Source organism: Thalassophryne amazonica, chromosome 2, assembly GCF_902500255.1.
Source record: "Thalassophryne amazonica chromosome 2, fThaAma1.1, whole genome shotgun sequence".
Taxonomy (NCBI): domain Eukaryota; kingdom Metazoa; phylum Chordata; class Actinopteri; order Batrachoidiformes; family Batrachoididae; genus Thalassophryne; species Thalassophryne amazonica.
In genome coordinates, this window is record NC_047104.1 from 153,435,371 (window position 1) to 153,456,816 (window position 21,446).

The 21,446-nt window shown below is 41.7% G+C and overlaps 1 long non-coding RNA gene across 1 annotated transcript; it reads right to left on the reverse strand.

Annotated features, from left to right (window-relative positions):
- Window positions 1-4,600: 4,600 nt before the first annotated feature.
- On the reverse strand, window positions 4,601-8,990 carry LOC117503258. The gene is made up of 3 exons (XR_004558531.1): window positions 8,899-8,990; window positions 4,927-4,941; window positions 4,601-4,712 (listed from the first exon to the last, which is right to left on the reverse strand). It is a non-coding gene; the product is annotated as an uncharacterized LOC117503258 (long non-coding RNA).
- Window positions 8,991-21,446: the final 12,456 nt, after the last annotated feature.

Genomic DNA, 21,446 nt, shown 5'->3' on the forward strand with positions numbered 1-21,446 from the left:
CAGGCTAAGTGAAGATCTTCTAAATTAGTGAGACGCCATTTCCTCTCCAACTTACGGGTTATCTGCTTTAAGCTACGAGTTTGTGAGTTATACCACGGAGTCAGGCACTTCTGATTTAAAGCTCTCTTTTTAGAGGAGCTACAGCATCCAAAGTTGTCTTCAATGAGGATGTAAAACTATTGACGAGATACTCTATCTCACTTACAGAGTTTAGGTAGCTACTCTGCACTGTGTTGGTATATGGCATTAGAGAACATAAAGAAGGAATCATATCCTTAAACCTAGTTACAGCGCTTTCTGAAAGACTTCTAGTGTAATGAAACTTATTCCCCACTGCTGGGTAGTCCATCAGAGTAAATGTAAATGTTATTAAGAAATGATCAGACAGAAGGGAGTTTTCAGGGAATACTGTTAAGTCTTCTATTTCCATACCATAAGTCAGAACAAGATCTAAGATATGATTAAAGTGGTGGGTGGACTCATTTACTTTTTGAGCAAAGCCAATAGAGTCTAATAATAGATTAAATGCAGTGTTGAGGCTGTCATTCTCAGCATCTGTGTGGATGTTAAAATCGCCCACTATAATTATCTTATCTGAGCTAAGCACTAAGTCAGACAAAAGGTCTGAAAATTCACAGAGAAACTCACAGTAACGACCAGGTGGACGATAGATAATAACAAATAAAACTGGTTTTTGGGACTTCCAATTTGGATGGACAAGACTAAGAGTCAAGCTTTCAAATGAATTAAAGCTCTGTCTGGGTTTTTGATTAATTAATAAGCTGGAATGGAAGATTGCTGCTAATCCTCCGCCTCGGCCCGTGCTATGAGCATTCTGACAGTTAGTGTGACTCGGGGGTGTTGACTCATTTAAACTAACATATTCATCCTGCTGTAACCAGGTTTCTGTAAGGCAGAATAAATCAATATGTTGATCAATTATTATATCATTTACCAACAGGGACTTAGAAGAGAGAGACCTAATGTTTAATAGACCACATTTAACTGTTTTAGTCTGTGGTGCAGTTGAAGGTGCTATATTATTTTTTCTTTTTGAATTTTTATGCTTAAATAGATTTTTGCTGGTTATTGGTAGTCTGGGAGCAGGCACCGTCTCTACGGGGATGGAGTAATGAGGGGATGGCAGGGGGAGAGAAGCTGCAGAGAGGTGTGTAAGACTACAACTCTGCTTCCTGGTCCCAACCCTGGATAGTCACGGTTTGGAGGATTTAAGAAAATTGGCCAGATTTCTAGAAATGAGAGCTGCTCCATCCAAAGTGGGATGGATGCCGTCTCTGCATGAACATATACTCAACAAAAATATAAACGCAACACTTTTGGTTTTGCTCCCATTTTGTATGAGATGAACTCAAAGATCTAAAACTTTTTCCACATACACAATATCACCATTTCCCTCAAATATTGTTCACAAACCAGTCGAAATCTGTGATAGTGGGCACTTCTCCTTTGCTGAGATAATCCATCCCACCTCACAGGTGTGCCATACCAAGATGCTGATTACACACCATGATTAGTGCACAGGTGTGCCTTAGACTGCCCACAATAAAAGGCCACTCTGAAAGGTGCAGTTTTGTTTTACTGGGGGGGGGGGGGGGGGATACCAGTCAGTATCTGGTGTGACCACTATTTGCCTCATGCAGTGCAACACATCTCCTTCGCATCATCCGTGAAGAGAACACCTCTCCAACGTGCCAAACGCCAGTGAATGTGAGCATTTGCCCACTCAAGTCGGTTACGACGACGAACTGGAGTCAGGTCGAGACCCCGATGAGGACGACGAGCATGCAGATGAGCTTCCCTGAGACGGTTTCTGACAGTTTGTGCAGAAATTCTTTGGTTATGCAAACCGATTGTTTCAGCAGCTGTCCGAGTGGCTGGTCTCAGACGATCTTGGAGGTGAACATGCTGGATGTGGAGGTCCTGGGCTGGTGTGGTTACACGTGGTCTGCGGTTGTGAGGCTGGTTGGATGTACTGCCAAATTCTCTGAAACGCCTTTGGAGACGGCTTATGGTAGAGAAATGAACATTCAATACACGAGCAACAGCTCTGGTTGACATTCCTGCTGTCAGCACGCCAATTGCACGCTCCCTTAAATCTTGCGACATCTGTGGCATTGTGCTGTGTGATAAAACTGCACCTTTCAGAGTGGCCTTTTATTGTGGGCAGTCTAAGGCACACCTGTGCACTAATCATGGTGTCTAATCAGCATCTTGATATGGCACACTTGTGAGGTTGGATGGATTATCTCAGCAAAGGAGAAGTGCTCACTATCACAGATTTAGACTGGTTTGTGAACAATATTTGAGAGAAATGGTGATATTGTGTATGTGGAAAAAGTTTTAGATCTTTGAGTTCATCTCATACCAAATGGGAGCAAAACCAAAAGTGTTGCGTTTATATTTTTGTTGAGTGTAGATTACAAAGAATCATTATTGATGATGTTATGAGATATTCTTTTGACAAAAAAACAACACCCCCCCAAAAAACAGTAATTTGCTGTTTTTTTTTTGTAACAACAGAGGATGAAAGCCACAATGCACAACCAAAAAACACCACATTGAGCTTAAACAGTGGATAAATGTGAGAGTTTGCATACATGGAACAGACCTAAAGGTGCTGCAGTGACAGCAGATTCTGTGTAGAATGGACGTTTTATCCTGTGTCAAAGCCAAGTGAGTGATGTGTGGCATTAGCCATTGACTAAACCGGTTTTGTGACGCGCAGAAGCACTTAGCATCTGCAGCTGTGCACATACTGTTATTTACAGAGCTCTGAAATGAGTCTTTTGACATGATTTTCCGGCGGCACATTATATGTCCTTCGCCCTCCTGCATTTCCTGGACTTTGTTAGCTGTATAGGCTCATTGCGGCTGCAGGAAGTTGGAATAAAAACATCACAATGATGGAACCTTCTTTTCAGATATTTTTTCAAATTTGCATATGCGTGTGTGTGTGTGTGTGTGTGTGTGTGTGTGTGTGTGTGCGTGCATGTGTTTTAGCACTTCAGACTGAGCGCTCCAGCTAAAAGCCCATCTTCAGCCTGCTGTGTGGTTGTGGTGGAGCTCTGCAGGCCTTGTTTAGCTCCCTAGTGCAGAACTAATGTGCTTCAGATCAATAGTAGCTCAGAGGCAGGGCTGAGATGGAGCGTGCACGATAGCAGGAGGGAGTGCAGTCGCTGAAGTCTCGCCGTGCCGACAACTCCTCTTTCTCATCAACATAGACTACTGCTTTAAATTCTCCCTGTGAATCAGTTTTAAAAGGTTTTGTATAGGTGTGGTTTAAGTATGTAGAAGCGACGCTGGCAGCGTTCAGTGTGGCATTCTGTCATCCACATCGATTGACTTCTCTCTTCTTTTCTTGTTGCCATATCTGCAAGGCGACTCAGGACTAAACAGTCTTATCTGAACCCGCCTCGTGTTCGGCCTGTCAGAGATGATTGTTTTCCGAGGACATCACAAACAGATGGACAGATTCCGCCGCACGCGGACTCCTTGTCAATTCGAACAGCGGCAGCATGTGCGTTCCCTCTGTGTTATCAGGCGGGAGATTGATTTCTCTGTCCATCTTGTTTGCCCTTCCCTTTGTGTTTCAAAGCGCAATTTAGAGGGGCCTATGACGTATTGACATGCACGCCATGAATTACCCCGCTATAAAAGACATCTTTGACAAAAGAGTCACTTCTGTCCTCCCGTTTGTGACGGCGGGCTGTTGCCGTTCAGGACACGTTCTCATTGTAACGCGGCGTGTTGGTGTGTCGCAGGGACGAGGCCGTTGCTCGGCAGCGAAGCGTCTGACTGCAGCAGGTCACACTAGCAGAGGATGTCAGTGGTGAATAATATGAGGAGAGTCTTTGCCTCGTGGTGAAGCTTTTTGCATTTCAAACACATTTGTCACTGAGGAGCGCAATAAGTGCACAAACACCATCACCCCCCACCGCGCCCGCACACACACACACAGTCTCTCTCTCTCTCTCCTGCCATAAAACGGAGTTACTTCATTACCTCACCAGGGTCTTTGTCGGCCTGAATGCAGCACATCTAATTAAGAAACTCACCTAATTAAAAAAGAGGCAATAATGCTGCAATGGTGATGAAAAATAAGGAGCGTGTCAGTGAGGGACCCATTAATGACCAAATGAAACAATCGTGCAGTGAGAGGAAATAGGTTGATGGTTTTGCCATTTAAAAAAAAAAAAAGAAGAAAATGGAAATTCGCTTATTCTATCCAGTCACTACTGAGGGTTCACACTTACACCGTCCTGATGCAAAATCAACAAGGCTGGGTGCAATATATAATATATACTGCATCCCAGGGACCTGAATTCAGAACATTCAAAAATAAATTTTTTAAATAACCTTGTCTTTGTTTTGTTTGTTTCTCCTCATTGCTGTGAGTCCCTGCTTCTGCACGTCAGGGTCCTGTTTTCTGCAGGATGACGCACAGTCAACATGCTCTGTGTGTGGACATGGATGTGTTAGGGGCACTTAAAGTGGACAGCATGCATGCATCATTCTATCCAGACAGTTTGGATGAATAAGTGGTACTAGTATGTTGCCCGTGGGGATCCATGGGCTCCAGATTGGGTAGTGTTTATAAAATAGGTAGCTGACATTTTTCCAAGGGTGGTAATAAATTATATAAAGTTTCTATTATAAGTTGGAATGGTGTGGGTCCAGAATGTTTTTAGAACCTTAGAACCTCAACTTTTTTTAGAAGTGGAACTCAACCCTTTTATTTCCCGTTAATTACATTTTTTTTTTTTATCAGTTTCATCAGTTACTTTTTCCATGTTTCTCCACAAGTGGTCCTTGACTCTTGGACAACACTTCTGATAATTCTTTTCAATTCCCTATCTATAATGAGTTGGAATGGTGTGAGTCCAGAATGTTTTTAGAACCTTAGACCTTAGACCTCAACAGCTTTTAGAAGAAGGCAACACTTTTATTTCCTATTAATTACATATTTTTTTAACAGCAATTTACTGTCTTAATGTATTTAGAAATGTTTAGGTTCTTGTTATCATATACACATTATTGTTGTTGTTATTGTTATTATCATTATTGTTGTTGTCATTATTATTATTTTATAATTACTTCTATTTTGTTATTTGTTTTTTAAATGGTCCACAATGGAAATTGTACACAGACACCACTTGGCTTTTAATATATAGATGATTTACCGCCCCCTGCTAGAACAGTGTGTGAGTCCAAGATGTAATTATCAACATCCATTGTTCACTGTTGTTAGCTAATATTTATAGTTTCTCCAAAAATATTATCCCTATCAACATTCATGCTTGACCCAAAATACATAAACATAGCAAACAGCAAATGTCAGCTCTCCCCAGTTTGTCCGTGATTGAAGTTATACACGCATGCACACATACATGTATCAGACACCACTTGGCTTTTAATACGTAGATGATTTACCGCCCCCTGCTGGAATGGCATGTCAGCCCAGAATTTAATCATCAATGTCCATTGTTCACTGTTGTTAGCTACTATCCCTAATTTCTCTAAAAATATTAGTCCTATCAACTTTCTGTTTTGGCAGCATTCATCCATGACCCAAAATACTAATTATTATTATTAACTGAGCAAGCGAGGGTAATCATTTGTTTATTATATGGCTGTTGGGAGCTGTGGTTTCATCTTGTTGGTCTTCATTTTGTATGTCCACTTCAAGCTCATTTTTTGTTAATTCCTCCAATTCAAACTGGTCAGTGTAATAAAATTTGCTCAGAGGATGGTCCTCTTCATTGCTCATAATTTCTTTGTTTGCTTTTTGTGTTGTCAGACCAGAAATCAGCCAATCAGAACGCGTGTACTGTCGTAGCCACATAATAAATAAGCAAATGTCAGCTCGCCCCAGTTTTTCCGTGATCAAAGCCATATGCATGCACACACACACGCACACATACACATACACAGGCGACTTGATTTTTAATATATAGATTGAAGCCCCTGTCACACATAGCACGAATGTGCAGGAACCATGTCTGACACAGCAAATATTGCCATAATCCAACACATTTGAGAGGAAAAGAGGCGTGGTCAGCAGTGTCAGTGCATCCAGATTACCTCGTCCACACCTGCATGATGGCATCCAAAGCACATGTAGACAACAGATAGATGACACAGACTGCTGTCAGACGGCCATAAAAGGCGCTGCAGACTGTTCGATGACAAAACTTCTGGATGGCAAACATGGGCCTGGAGACGTGCACGCTGTGTACTCGCTGCTCACGTGCACGCAAGTGTGCAGCGCACGTGTGAGCGTGGCACACATGCACGCCGCGCACACACGTGGGGCTGCAATTATCCCTCAGCCATGTGTCTGTGTGTATGTATAATGCTGCATGAGCCACTAAGCGTGTGTACGGGGCACACGCTTGCATGCGTGATACTGGACAGCTTTGCTGAAAGTGTTGGCAGTGTGCCATGCAGTCCCATGCGTCAGACGGAGCCTTTCTAGTTTCTAGTTTTTGTGTTTTCGCTCACTTCAGGAGCACAATGAAAAATAAAAAAATTTACACTCTGTTTCATGGTGTTAAAGTGCCTGATACAGCTCTCTGCTGCTCAAAGAGTAAATCTACTCTACAAGGGTAGGCTGAAGAGTAATGCATTAACTGCATTATAGTGAGCCTTAGAACTTTTCAGCCTACCCTCGTATGTAGGTTTAGCAATTACTATATCCATCCAATATATATATATATATATATATATATATATATATATATATATTATTTTTTTTTTTTTTTTTTTTTTTTTTTACATTTTAAGCATTATTCATTACCTTTGTATAACATCAAATGTCATGAAATATAATACAAAATAATGACATCTGAAATTTGTATCATATTTAACTTTAAATTAAATTTGCTCAAGTTGTGGCTCTTACTATAGATAAAAAATATATTGCAAATCTTGAAGTTTCAATTTCAATTTTTCAATTTATTTTTATTTATATAGCGCCAAATCACAACAGAGTTGCCTCAAAGCACTTCACACAGGTAAGGTCTAACCTTACCAATCCCCAGAGCAACAGTGGTAAGGAAAAACTCCCTCTGAGGAAGAAACCTCAAGCAGACCAGTCTCAAAGGGGTAACCCTCTGCTTGGGCCATGCTACAAACATAAATTACAGAACAATTCACAGAACAATTCACGGACGAATATACAAGAAATGCAATTGGCGCACAGGACAGGAGGATTGCCAACACAAACACAACAGAATCAGGCATCAGAAAGACAAGAAATACTGTATAATTTGTCAGCATTAAACAAGAAAAACAGAGAAATACTAAGGTGATTGGCCACTAGCCCTAAACTTCACTAAAAGACCCAGAATTTAGGTCAAGTTAAAGCCGCAGCCCGCTCCAATTACTACTAGTAATTGTTACACTTTGAGGAGACGTTGTTTTTTCTTATGATTTGGTGCCATATAAATGAACAGAATTAGTTTGTAAAATTTACCCTTTAGTCAACAGCATGCATGTGCAGGTGGGTTTCTGAATTTCCCAAGTGAGATCAAATTTAAAAAGGTCAATTATTATAATAAAACTGCTGTGAAATCATATCCTTAAAAATGTGACCACATTATTATTAATGCTCTGTAATTACCCTACCTATCTCCCACAGGCCCAAAGCTTCTCCAACCCCATGGTACTATCGCTGAGTAGTAATAATAATGATAAACAGCATGGTTTGTCTGCTGCCACCTGCCACATGTGGCCACTTTACCTTTGTAAACCCGCTGTATTTGTGAAAATCCTATTCCAGCTGCTGGTGTTGTGTGATCAGGAAGCCAAAGGAGGTAGTCAGTGCCTCTAATAGATGCAGCTGGTCATCAGCAGCAGAGCAGCATATCATCAGTGAAGGCCTTGAGGAAAAGTGGCACAGCAGCTTACAAAGGAGCAGCCAGATGAATGCCAACAGGCCACAGTCATTTATCCCCACAATGTATCAGAATGAAAATTATGCTTATTCATTTATTTTACAAAAGTTGAGAGGTCACCGGTGTCAAATACTGCTTATTTTGTTAATTGTTCATTTTTTTTATGTTAATTGTCAAATGTTACAGCTTGCTCCCAGTGTGCTGAATACAAATTGAAGGTCACATAAGATCCTAGTTCAGAAGCACAAATGAAATCCAGAAATGGAGCTGCAATTTCACAAACACTCAAAGAAAACAGCTATTTGTTGCTTATCTCATTTATTCAAAATGGGCAGGTGGTAGCCTGGATATTAGAAAAGCCAGGTGGTGACCAGAGGATATTTGGGATGATTCCCTATCAGACAGACAATTCACAAAGGCATCACTGAGCAAGGTACTTAAAAGTGATAGACCGATTATCGCCTGAGTATCGGTTGGGCCGATAATCGGTCTATCCCATCGGCAGGACCAATTATTGGCCTATAATTGGAAAGTCAGGAATGGCAAGCCAAATATCTGGCAAAATTCATATGCAAACATTCGGTATTTCACCACCGAACCCATATGCACAACCAAGCTAACCCACTGTGCTACATACAACCATTCAACTGAACTTGCACTCACATGGGTCCGAGATTCCGTACTATGTGCAAAATGGTTTGTATTAGTTTTACACGGATTTTAGAACAGTTATGTCACATTTACGTCATTCCACAGGACTTCACTTCAGCGAGCAATGTGTGATCATGTTCCTTCCTTGTGTACAGCGGTGATGGATTAAACAAATATGCTGAGTATCGATCATCAGTTTCATCAGTTACTTTTTGTTTCTTCATAAGTGGTCCTTGGCTTTTGGACAACTCTTCTGATAATTCTTTTCAATCCCCTGTCTATAATGAACTGGAATGGTGTGTGAGTCCAGAATGTTTTTAAAACCTTAGACCTTTTAGAAGAAGAACTCAAACCTTTTATTTCCTGTTAATTACACAATTTTTTAACAACAATTTACTGTCTTAATGTATTTATAAATTATTTAGGTTCTTGTTATTATATAGTTACTATTATTATTATTATTATTATTACTATCAACATTATTTTTATTTTATTATTACTTCTATTTTGTCATTTGATTTTTAAATGGACCACAATGGAAATAAGTGTTTTTACTTGTGTCATCTGTACATTTTTAACATATTTACAATTATATTATGTACTTATGTACATAATATGTATATATGTATGTATAATATGTATGTATATTATGTACTTTGGCTTGCCTCTACTGGTGGTTGGCTCTCACTGCGGTATTGTATCACTTCCTGTTCCGGAGCACAGCGGTGTTTTGCTGTATCTGTTAGCTGTTTAATCTGCGCAGTTAGATTGATCTAGTTACCTAGATTACGATTTGTTTCCCAGTGCAATCTTTACGTGCCTTAACTAAAGCACTCCTTCTGCTGAATCACCTCTAAATTATTTACACATTATTCACTTTGCGTGTTTTTAGGAATCCGCTAGCTTAGCGTAGCTACTAGCTCTTAGCCGATTTAGCATGGCGGCTTCTCCTGTCTCTCCCGCACTTTTCTGCTCTGGGTGTGAAATGTTTAGTTATTCCTCGGCCTCCTTTAGCAGTAACGGTACTTGTAATAAGTGTAGCTTATTCGTAGCTTTGGAGGCCAGGCTGGGCGAATTGGAGACTCGGCTCCGCACCGTGGAAAATTCTACAGCTAGCCAGGCCCCTGTAGTCGGTGCGGACCAAGGTAGCTTAGCAGCCGTTAGTTACCCCCTGGCAGATCCCGAGCAGCCGGGAAAGCAGGCTGACTGGGTGACTGTGAGGAGGAAGCATAGTTCTAAACAGAAGCCCCGTGTACACCACCAACCCGTTCACATCTCTAACCGTTTTTCCCCACTCGACGACACACCCGCCGAGGATCAAACTCTGGTTATTGGCGACTCTGTTTTGCGAAATGTGAAGTTAGCGACACCAGCAACCATAGTCAATTGTCTTCCGGGGGCCAGAGCAGGCGACATTGAAGGAAATTTGAAACTGCTGGCTAAGGCTAAGCGTAAATTTGGTAAGATTGTAATTCACGTCGGCAGTAATGACACCCGGTTACGCCAATCGGAGGTCACTAAAATTAACATTAAATCAGTGTCGGACTCTGTAGTTTTCTCTGGGCCCCTCCCCAATCAGACCGGGAGTGACATGTTTAGCCGCATGTTCTCCTTGAATTGCTGGCTGTCTGAGTGGTGTCCAAAAAATGAGGTGGGCTTCATAGATAATTGGCAAAGCTTCTGGGGAAAACCTGGTCTTGTTAGGAGAGACGGCATCCATCCCACTTTGGATGGAGCAGCTCTCATTTCTAGAAATCTGGCTAATTTTCTTAAATCCTCCAAACCGTGACTATCCAGGGTTGGGACCAGGAAGCAGAGTTGTAGTCTTACACACCTCTCTGCAGCTTCTCTCCCCCTGCCATCCCCTCATTACCCCATCCCCGTAGAGACGGTGCCTGCTCCCAGACTACCAATAACCAGCAAAAATCTATTTAAGCATAAAAATTCAAAAAGAAAAAATAATATAGCACCTTCAACTGCACCACAGACTAAAACAGTTAAATGTGGTCTATTAAACATTAGGTCTCTCTCTTCTAAGTCCCTGTTGGTAAATGATATAATAATTGATCAACATATTGATTTATTCTGCCTTACAGAAACCTGGTTACAGCAGGATGAATATGTTAGTTTAAATGAGTCAACACCCCCGAGTCACACTAACTGTCAGAATGCTCGTAGCACGGGCCGGGGCGGAGGATTAGCAGCAATCTTCCATTCCAGCTTATTAATTAATCAAAAACCCAGACAGAGCTTTAATTCATTTGAAAGCTTGACTATTAGTCTTGTCCATCCAAATCGGAAGTCCCAAAAACCAGTTCTATTTGTTATTATCTATTGTCCACCTGGTCGTTACTGTGAGTTTCTCTGTGAATTTTCAGACCTTTTGTCTGACTTAGTGCTTAGCTCAGATAAGATAATTATAGTGGGCGATTTTAACATCCACACAGATGCTGAGAATGACAGCCTCAACACTGCATTTAATCTATTATTAGACTCTATTGGCTTTGCTCAAAAAGTAAATGAGTCCACCCACCACTTTAATCATATCTTAGATCTTGTTCTGACTTACGGTATGGAAATAGAAGACTTAACAGTATTCCCTGAAAACTCCCTTCTGTCTGATCATTTCTTAATAACATTTACATTTACTCTGATGGACTACCCAGCAGTGGGGAATAAGTTTCATTACACTAGAAGTCTTTCAGAAAGCGCTGTAACTAGGTTTAAGGATATGATTCCTTCTTTATGTTCTCTAATGCCATATACCAACACAGTGCAGAGTAGCTACCTAAACTCTGTAAGTGAGATAGAGTATCTCGTCAATAGTTTACATCCTCATTGAAGACAACTTTGGATGCTGTAGCTCCTCTAAAAAAGAGAGCTTTAAATCAGAAGTGCCTGACTCCGTGGTATAACTCACAAACTCGTAGCTTAAAGCAGATAACCCATAAGTTGGAGAGGAAATGGCGTCTCACTAACTTAGAAGATCTTCACTTAGCCTGGAAAAAGAGTCTGTTGCTCTATAAAAAGCCCTCCGTAAAGCTAGGACATCTTTCTACTCATCACTAATTGAAGAAAATAAGAACAACCCCAGGTTTCTTTTCAGCACTGTAGCCAGGCTGACAAAGAGTCAGAGCTCTATTGAGCTGAGTATTCCATTAACTTTAACTAGTAATGACTTCATGACTTTCTTTGCTAACAAAATTTTAACTATTAGAGAAAAAATTACTCATAACCATCCCAAAGACGTATCGTTATCTTTGGTTGCTTTCAGTGATGCCGGTATTTGGTTAGACTCTTTCTCTCCGATTGTTCTGTCTGAGTTATTTTCATTAGTTACTTCATCCAAACCATCAACATGTCTATTAGACCCCATTCCTACCAGGCTGCTCAAGGAAGCCCTACCATTATTTAATGCTTCGATCTTAAATATGATCAATCTATCTTTGTTAGTTGGCTATGTACCACAGGCTTTTAAGGTGGCAGTAATTAAACCATTACTTAAAAAGCCATCACTTGACCCAGCTATCTTAGCTAATTATAGGCCAATCTCCAACCTTCCTTTTCTCTCAAAAATTCTTGAAAGGGTAGTTGTAAAACAGCTAACTGATCATCTGCAGAGGAATGGTCTATTTGAAGAGTTTCAGTCAGGGTTTAGAATTCATCATAGTACAGAAACAGCATTAGTGAAGGTTACAAATGATGTTCTTATGGCCTCGGACAGTGGACTCATCTCTGTGCTTGTTCTGTTAGACCTCAATGCTGCTTTTGATACTGTTGACCATAAAATTTTATTACAGAGATTAGAGCATGCCATAGGTATTAAAGGCACTGCGCTGCGGTGGTTTGAATCATATTTGTCTAACAGATTACAATTTGTTCATGTAAATGGGGAATCTTCTTCACAGACTAAAGTTAATTATGGAGTTCCACAAGGTTCTGTGCTAGGACCAATTTTATTCACTTTATACATGCTTCCCTTAGGCAGTATTATTAGACGGTATTGCTTAAATTTTCATTGTTACGCAGATGATACCCAGCTTTATCTATCCATGAAGCCAGAGGACACACACCAATTAGCTAAACTGCAGGATTGTCTTACAGACATAAAGACATGGATGACCTCTAATTTCCTGCTTTTAAACTCAGATAAAACTGAAGTTATTGTACTTGGCCCCACAAATCTTAGAAACATGGTGTCTAACCAGATCCTTACTGTGGATGGCATTACCCTGACCTCTAGTAATACTGTGAGAAATCTTGGAGTCATTTTTGATCAGGATATGTCATTCAAAGCGCATATTAAACAAATATGTAGGACTGCTTTTTTGCATTTACGCAATATCTCTAAAATCAGAAAGGTCTTGTCTCAGAGTGATGCTGAAAAACTAATTCATGCATTTATTTCCTCTAGGCTGGACTATTGTAATTCATTATTATCAGGTTGTCCTAAAAGTTCCCTAAAAAGCCTTCAGTTAATTCAAAATGCTGCAGCTAGAGTACTGACGGGGACTAGAAGGAGAGAGCATATCTCACCCATATTGGCCTCTCTTCATTGGCTTCCTGTTAATTCTAGAATAGAATTTAAAATTATTCTTCTTACTTATAAGGTTTTGAATAATCCGGTCCCATCTTATCTTAGGGACCTCGTAGTACCATATCACCCCAATAGAGCGCTTCGCTCTCAGACTGCAGGCTTACTTGTAGTTCCTAGGCTTTGTAAGAGTAGAATGGGAGGCAGAGCCTTCAGCTTTCAGGCTCCTCTCCTGTGGAACCAGCTCCCAATTCAGATCAGGGAGACAGACACCCTCTCTACTTTTAAGATTAGGCTTAAAACTTTCCTTTTTGCTAAAGCTTATAGTTAGGGCTGGATCAGGTGACCCTGAACCATCCCTTAGTTATGCTGCTATAGACGTAGACTGCTGGGGGGTTCCCATGATGCACTGTTTCTTTCTCTTTTTGCTCTGTATGCACCACTCTGCATTTAATCATTAGTGATCGATCTCTGCTCCCCTCCACAGCATGTCTTTTTCCTGGTTTTCTCCCTCAGCCCCAACCAGTCCCAGCAGAAGACTGCCCCTCCCTGAGCCTGGTTCTGCTGGAGGTTTCTTCCTGTTAAAAGGGAGTTTTTCCTTCCCACTGTAGCCAAGTGCTTGCACACAGGGGGTCGTTTTGACCATTGGGGTTTTACATAATTATTGTATGGCCTTGCCTTACAATATAAAGCGCCTTGGGGCAACTGTTTGTTGTGATTTGGCGCTATATAAAAAAATTGATTGATTGATTGATTATATTGAACTTACTAAATAAAATCATGCACGTATGCACTTTTAATATATAGATGATTTACCACTCCCTGCTGGAATGATGTGTGAGTCCAAAATGTAATTACCAACGTCCATTGTTCAGTGTTGTCAGGTACTATCCGTAGCTTCAACAAAAATATTAGTCCCGTCAATGTTCCGTTCTGGCACCGTTCATTCTTGATCCAAAATTCATAAGCAGAATAAAGGGCAAACAGCAGCTCTCCCCAGTTTGTCCGTGATCGAAGTTATATGCACGCACACAAGCAGAGCTTTTTGTCTTTTCTGCTTTCTGCTGCAATCAGGTGCTTTTATTTTTAACACACCCACAAACAGACATGGTGGCCTAAAACATCAAGTGCACTACACTTGTCACTCATGGTAACGACAACATGACACTTAACTAAACTGACTAAACCAATTGAACTATAAAAACACAATAAATGAATATCACTAACAACACTGTTAAACTAGCATGAACCACAATAACATTTAAAACCCCAAAACCCCAAACTCCCATTGTGCATCGCAGCATGGACCATTGTTCACTGTTGTTAGCTAATATATTATTGCTAATTTCACCAAAAATATTAGTCCTATCAACTTTCAGTTTTCGCAGGATTCATCTTTAACCCAAAATAGATAAGCATACCAAATGGCAAATGTGAGCTCTCTCCAGCTTCTCCGTGATTGAGCCATACATGCACACACGCACACACACACATACATATATATATATATATGTATATATATCAGAGTGAGCGTTCACAAATGGTTTATCCCCAGTAGCGGTTTATCCCCAGCGGTTTCAACATTTTTAGTGGGGGATAAAAGGCACTCTTGTGACATGTTTCTATGACAACACACATCTAATGAGGACTAGTTTATGATGTACAGCGATTAAACATACTCATCCACAGCCAGAACCACTGAGTGACAAATCATCAAAATAATCCTCTCATCTCGTTTGCTGAAAAAGTGCTTCAGTGACGCCTCTCTGTAAAGTGGAGACTTTTTAACTTAAAAGCACTCTGAGCGGGTGGTCAGTAAAAGCAGTCCCCTCGAAAATAAAAATAAAATTTAAAGAAGACGCTGGATGTGGAGTTTTTTCTTCTTCTTCTGGAGCGGAAATGCACTTTATTCTCATTTAGGGCAGTTGAAAAAACATGTTTGTGCTCAGAAAGAAAAAGGGCTATATGAACACAGCGCCTAAAATGTTACTGTGCAAAAACAAACAAACAAATACAAACAAATAAGCCTCATATTAACATTCTTCTGACACAGTGTTTACTTTTTTGAACTCAGAGGCATCATACTGTCAAAACATGTATCACGGTCAGAAGGAATCAGTATTCCAGACCTTTTTTTTGGAAAAAGTAGACGTTGTGTGCTCTGAACCAAAAAAAATCAAAAGCACCATCCAGGCTGTTATTAGCAACAAGTCCAAAAGCAGGTATGTGTACACTATGACCATTTTGCATTGTCTTGTTGAAAAATTCATGGACAATTCATGGACAATATATCATTTTGAAGGCAGAATATGTTGCCCAAAAATCTTAGTTTGCTTTTCTGCATCAATGTTGCTGTCAGAGAAGAGCACTAACATGACCCCATAACATTAGAATGGAACAGGTGTGAAGAAAAGGCTGTAGGTATTGGACTCACCTGCCTGCAGTCCACCATCCCAATGGACAATATGTGGAGAATTATGAAGTGAAAAATGCAACAACAACGAGCCCGTACTGTTGCACGCCTTCAGACATGTTTACAGGAAGAATGGCCCAAAATAACACCTGACACACATCATTGATTGTTATCCTCAATGCAAAAATACAGTTGTATGCAAAAGTTTGGGAACCCCTGATAATTTTCATGATTTTTCTTTATAAATCATTGGTTGTCTGGAACAGAAATTTCAGAAGTGAAATGAAGTTTTTTAGTATTTACAGAAAGTGTGCAATAATTATTTAAACAAAATTGGGCAGGTGCATAAATTGGGGTACCCTTGTCATTTTATTGATTTGAATACATTTAGCACTAATTACTGGAACACAAAATTGGTTTGGTAAGCTCACTGACCCTTGACCTCCTTACACAGGCGAAGCCTATCATGAGAAAGGGTATTTAAGGTGGCCATTTGCAAATGTTTCCCCTCTTTGCATCTCTACTTATGAGTGGCAACATGGGAGCCTCTAAATAATTCTCAAATTACATGAAAACAAAGATTGTTCAACATCATGGGGGAGGTGATGGTATAGTTGTTAAGGTGGTGGGCTTGAGTCCAGAAGAACATGGGTTCAAATCCCCGCCTAACTGGAAAATCACTAATCCCTAATCCCCTATTGCTCCCAGTGTGTAGTGAGCGCCTTGACATCGGGGTGAATGTGAGGCATAATTGTAAAGCGCTTTGAGCGTCTGATGCAGATGGAAAAGCACTATATAAATGCAGCCCATTTATCATGATGGTATCATTTACCAACATGGTTTAGGAGAAGGATACAAAAAACTATCTCAAAAATTTCAGCTGTCAGTTTCTACCGTGAGGAACATAGTGAGGAAATGGAAGATCACAGGCACAGTACTAGTTAAGGCCCAAAGTGGCAGGCCAAGAAAAATCTCAGATAAGCTGAAGCAAAGGATGGTGAGAACAGTCATAGTCAACCCACAGACCTGCTCCAAAGACCTACAACATGATCTTGCTGCAGATAGTGTCTCTGTGCATCATTCAACTATACAGCGTACTTTGCACAAAGAGATGCTGTATGATGCTGTAATGCAGAGGAAGCCTTGTCTGCATACATGCCACAAGCAGAGTCACTTGAGGTATGCTAAAGCACAACTAAAATTGAGTTATTTGGACATGGCTGAAAAAGAACACAGCATTCCAAGAAAAACACTTGCTACCTACAGTAAAATTTGGAGGTGGTTCCATCATGCTGTGTGGCTGTGTGGCCAGTGCAGGTACTGGGAATCTTGTTAAAGTTGCGGGTCACATGGAGTCCAGTCAATATCAGCAGATTCTTGAGAACAATGTTCATGAATCAGTGACAAAATTGAAGTTGCGCCGGGGCTGCATCTTTCAACAAGACAACATCCCCAAAGACTGCTCAAAATCTACTAAAGCATTCATGCAGAGGACCAAGTACAACATTCTGGAATGGCCATCTCAGTCCCCAGACCTGAATATTATTGAAAATCTGTAGTGTGAGTTTAACCCTCTGGGGCCGACGCCATTGTGTACGATGGCTAAGACCAAGCTTTACTAAATTATAAATAACTTTTTAATGATGAGATAGAAACTTACTTTTTTGCTGAAAAGTTAACTCTGTGGACTTTTGAGCCAGCCATTGGCCATCTTTATGTAACCGTTCTCAGTCGCGATTCATGCAACTGGGCCGGTTCAGTAAACCCCTCGACTCTGCGTTGTGTGATTTTATTGAAGATCGGGAGGCTCACTTCAGATCGTGGTTTATTCTGAACAAAATGGAAAAATAATCAGACATCACAGCTCGGTGTCTCATTCCGACAGCACAGTTGAGCGTCTCTCTCATACACTGATAATATAAGTAATGAAGTGTATATAAAAATAAAACAAAAGCATATTTGTACCTGAACAAAATGGAAAAATAATCAGACATCACAGCTCGGTGTCTCATTCCGACAGCACACTACAACACAAGTTGGTGTGGGGATAAACAGGTAGTTAATATATGTTACAAAGATGTACACACCTGTAAATGATATGAGCACCGCTAATACATATTTCAGCTCAGTTACAGCTTCATATCATACCAATTGTGAAATAAAACAAAAGAAATGCCTAACGGTGTTGCGCTCTGCAACTCACCTTGAGCGTCTCTCTCATACACTGATAAGGCGGTACCTCTGCCTACCAGGTTTATATAGTCCACAGAGAGAGAGGGCGCTCTTGAGCCATGGAATTAATGAAAACCACACAACAAGCAAGTGGAATGAAACCCCACAGTCTCTGTTACATTCCCCCCTGCTAAATTCCACTTGCTACCCGAAAGAAGAGAGAACGAAGAAAAAAAAACTGAGTTTCAACCAGTATTCAAACATCAGGTACAGTAAACCACCATGTACATAAGAAAGAGGGGGAAAGAAAAAAAAAGAGAAAAAAAAAAGTATTCATTCGACCCCCCCCCCCAAAAAAAACTTCCGTTCTTCACTGCTGAGGTAACAACCTGAAAACTACAGTCACAAACCCAGAAATAACATCTGCTCAGGGCCAGTATGAAATGAGATCGGCCAGACCTCACTAACACACGGGGATCGAAAATATGCCTGTTACATACTTTACAATAATATGACTGAATTCATTCAACCAACAGAGCGTGAAGCAGAAGAGATCTTAAGACTTCTCACTTTATTGACAACCCTCCAAGAAAGAAAGAACAAACCCACCCCTTGAAAGAGAAAAAGAGAGAAGGAAATTTTTTTTATTTTTTTAGGCCCACTGCTCAATATGTGAAGAGACCCCTTTTTTTTTTATAAAACTAACCCTATTCGTTGATGCATTGTTTCGATAAGCCTGGAAACAGGTCTCAATAGCCTCCCTGCTCTCGTTCTAACATGACCATCACCAACCATGTCTCCAACAGACACAATGGGACTCTCATCAACTCTACACAAGTGGTTATCACATCGGTCATCAGTCACAGTGTTGCCTTTCCCAACGACAACAATAACATTTGGCCTTACAGGCACCTCAACAGGGGACGTCTGTACAGATGTGAGAGGCAGGTTAGTCTCCGGTTCGTCGTGAGTCTCTAGTTTGTCAAGAGTCTCCGGTTCAGTCAGGGACACCGAAAATGTGGAGGTTAGTTTGGAGTGAAGATCAACATCAGCTTCCTCCAAATCCACCCCAGCTGAAACCCTGGAAGATAAGACTTCAGACACCCAAACTTTTGTTCTGTACTCCGCCGATTCCTCAGACTCGTCTGAAATTGCCACTCGCTTTTCAGGTAGTTCTTCAGCACTAGGCACTAATGATACATCAAACTCACTTTGGTCAGAAACTTCAGCTAAAGGGAGAAAATTAACTGGCATTATCAGGTTTCGGTGGACAATTTTCTCCTGGCCTGTGATGTGATGTTGGATCTTGAAAGTGTGGCTTTCTGTGTTTTTTCCTATCACAACATATACTGCACTCTCCCAATGGTCTGCAAGTTTCTTTTTGCCTCGCTGCCCCTTGTTGGCGAGTAACACGCGGTCCCCAACCTCGACACTGGCCCCTCGCACATTTTTATTGTAGAGCTCAGTATGGCGGCGCAGCTGCTTTGAAGCGGTGATTTGGGCTATTTCCATGGCCTCTTTTAGGTCTTTCTTCAAGGTCTGCACATAGCGGTCATAGTCCGCAACTTCTTTGTTGTCCAGAACTGAACTGAAGATAGTGTCAACCGGAAGCCTCGGCACTCTGCCAAACATGAGCAAGAAAGGTGCAAAGCCAGTCGTCTCATGGATCGTGCAGTTGTATGCAAAGGTGAGAGACTTAAGTGCATCTAGCCACCTTTGCTTGGCTCTTGGAGGAAGTGCTCGAACCATGTTGCCCAAGGTTCGATTCATCCTCTCACAGGACCCGTTGCCCATAGGATGGTACGGAGTCGTGTGAGACTTCTGAACCCCCGCAACACTGAGCAACTCAGCGATCAAAGCGCTCTCAAAGTTAGCCCCCTGATCAGAATGCAGGTGCTTTGGGAACCCATAGATGCAAAAATAGTTATGCCATAACTGATGTGCAACTGCTTTTGCCGATTGATTAGGGCACAAAAAGGCATGAGCCATTTTAGTGAAATGATCTGTGACAACAAGTACATCCAATGACTTGTTAGCATGATCCTCAGCTGTCTAGAAATCAATGCACACCAGCTCTAGGGGCTCTGATGTTCTAATGTTCTTCAGGGGTGCCCGAGCTTCTGGTTCTGGTGATTTACTGACTAGACACCATCTGCAGTTCCTGACATAATCAGTTACGTCTTTATGCAGACCAAGCCAAAAGAACCTCTGCCGTGCAAGGTACAATGTCCGCTGCTGCCCTTGGTGGCCAGCCTTGTCATGTATACCCTGCAAAACCTTTGGTCGCAAGGAAGATGGGACGACGTACATATAGGTCTTTTGTTTCATGATCGTATTCCTTGCCACACGATACAAAATACCGTTCCTTAAGGTAAGCCTGTCCCAACACTTCAAAAACCTGACAACTCCGGTAGCTTCCTTGCTGCGCTCCCTCCTGGATGGTCTACGACCCCTCTCCAAATAGAACAACACTCTGCTCAGGACACTGTCATTTCGCTGTCTCTCTGCTAGAATCTCGAGAGGGATCACCTCGGAATCAACATGCTCTGGAGTCAGCACAGTCTGAGAGAACTGAGGCAACAAGTAAGCCTGTGGGCACACTTTCCAGTCAGACTGGTGGTGAGCCTGAAAAATGGCCGCCACCTCCCCTGATGACAAAGATCCAGACTGAGCAACCAATGCTGACTGTGAAGTGAGTGGTTGGCATCCAGCTGTGAATCTGTCAGATGGCTGCACAGACTGACGAAAAGCATCCTGCACACCATGTGTACAGACAGCCGTTGCTTCAGCCAGCAAGTCATCATAAGGCACTCTTATCAGCCGATAAGATGCGCACGGGGTCACAAAAGGCTCTCTGCTCAAGGCATCTGCAACTGTATTCTTAGGGCCTGGTATGTACTTTATGTCAAATCGGAAAGGTGCCAGCTTAGCCACCCATCGTTGCTCACATGTATCCATCCTGGCTTTGGACAGTATGTAAGTCAGAGGGTTATTATCTGTCCAAACTGTGAACTGCTGACCCCTTAATCAATGGTGAAATTTGTCACACACTGCCCATTTCAGCGCAAAAAATTCCAACCTATGGGCTGGATACTTGGACTGTGCGTACGTGAGCGACTTACTTGCAAAGGCAACTGGCCTCGCGGTTGAACTTCCCTCTACAGTCTGTGACAAAACAGCGCCAAGACCATTGCAAGAAGCATCCACAGAAAGCAAGAATGGTCTACTGAAATCAGGGTGGGCCAAGGGGTGTTGTGAAAGTGTAGGAACACGGACCCACAACAGGGGGCGCAAATGAACGGACAATGGAGGAGTCAAATAACACTGTTTTTACTGTTGTGAAACAGGCACAACAAACACAACCGATTACAATATTGAGACTGAGTTCAATTACAACGGTGTCGTGTGGGCAGACTTGACGATAGGAGACGTCTGTCCAAGTCGAACCGGAACCAACCCGATTTCCTCTGCCACCGAACCCCGGGAATACTGGAGCCGCCAAGTCCCGAATTCCCAGGTGGCCACTGCCTCCGCTCGTCGGATCCGGTACTGCTGGCAAGGAACAGAAACAGTCAGGTGTGGATGCGGCTGCACCCAGCAACACGGAGGGTGGAGAGTCCACCTCCACCTCTCGTCAACAACAATCAAGAAGTGTAGGAAGGTGAGTACTTATCCAAATGTTGTCCGGTAGTCAGCTGTCCTACAAATAATCAACAAGAATTACAACTATAGTCACTCGTATGTTTGGGCGAAGATTGTT